Consider the following 1,907-nt stretch of genomic DNA (forward strand, 5'->3'; position numbering starts at 1 on the left):
ACCATGTGGTTGGTAAGCAAGCTACTTACCACACAGCCACTCCTGCGCCTATTTATATTCATATATTAATGGCGGTGTAAGAGACTTTTCAAACATTGAAATATGCAACAAAATGATATTTTCAGAATCATTTGAAAATCTGAGAGAATAATAAAAATGTACACTTTAGTTTTAACGTAAGTATTAATACTATGGATATTCTTTAAATGACATTCTGCTATATTCTTTAAGTCATAGAAATATAGACAGTTAAAATAACAGAAGATATAAAATTACTTAACTGTGGTGTGTTTCTGAAATTCCGACCATGAGCTCAACCTTACTGACATCTTTAAAAACTTTTACGCCTCAATCAAAAATATGAAACTAACTGAAGCTGTTAATAAATAAGCCTTACAGAATAATCCTGTATATTAGCTCACTCACTTACACTCTCTCTCTCTCTCCCTCCTCCCTTCTCTATGTATGAATGTGTATACACACACACACACACACATACACACACATACACACACAAACACACACGCACACATACATACACACATACACACACATATGACATACACGTGTACACACATACATACACACACACGCATATATATATATATATGTGTGTGTGTGTGTGTGTGTATGTACGTATATATATATATATACATAGATATACATATATATACATATATACATATATATATACATATATACATATATATACATATATATATGTGTGTGTGTGTGTGTGTGTGTGTGTGTGTGTGTGTGTTTGTACATATATATATATATGTGTGTGTGTGTGTGTGTGAATGATAAAATTGCACTATCCGCAACGTTATAAGATCTAATTAACGAACAAATTCCCAAGTAAAAATGTTGACAATCCCTACACCAAATCTCAGAAGATGTTTTGCAGCAAGTTCTAATGATTTAGCCGACTGGAAGAGAGATTTCCTAAAATATTTTCCCTTCCGTAAATTGCTATAAATTACCTTATATTTATGGTTTGTTATTTCTTATTACGTGATATTATTAGCTATTTCCACGAGGCAGAATATTTTCTGTGGTTTTTAAGGTTGTGGCCTTGCAGAAGACTGCAATCTAACAATGAAATATCACAACTTATTTTCACGATTGAATTATGTCGCAATCTAATTTTCTTGCGGCGATAAGACTTAAAGCATAATGTACAACTGTGTTTGACATAAAGGCCCCAGAACTGTGATATAATGATGGTGGTTCTATGCTCGAGGGCAATTAGATATTATATGGCAATGAGATTTCAGTCAAATGGAGTTCTGTCAATCAATTATACATTTTTTAATATATATATATATTTTTGTATATTTAGCGACATTTTTACTATGTCCCAAAGGCTTTGGGGAAATAAAATTAATGATATTCTTTGCGCAGAATTCCCGGCGACATTTTATAATAAGAAATCAAGGTTTTTCCATTGTTTCCTTATGCGTTACAAAGCAAAAATAAATAAGCCAGAACAAGCAAGTACAAGAAAATTAAAAAAGCAAACAAACAAATTATTTTCAAGCTTCGGGCTATAAAGGAAAAGTCATTTCAAAAACTGATCTTTTCTCGCGCCACAGCATAATCCGGACGGAAATACACATAAATATGCTGTATGGACGCGCAAATAAACTAGTTTGCGAAGCTGACTGATTCATCGCACTGGTTTAAAGATCTTCCACCAAATTTAGGGATTTTACTTAATTTGAAGGATATCTGACTGTATTTTTCTAATTAAGTCGCAATATAATTACAAGAGATGTGGCTCAGTAATAATTGAATTTTGACGCTAGAAACATGTCAGTTATGTATCACCAACTGGACTTTAAGGAGTCTACCTAAATCTATCTAAGTCTCTTCGTTAGCTTGACTTAGCGGCATGCCAATAGAAA

This window comes from Octopus sinensis, linkage group LG1 (assembly GCF_006345805.1).
Source record: "Octopus sinensis linkage group LG1, ASM634580v1, whole genome shotgun sequence".
Taxonomy (NCBI): Eukaryota; Metazoa; Mollusca; class Cephalopoda; order Octopoda; family Octopodidae; genus Octopus; species Octopus sinensis.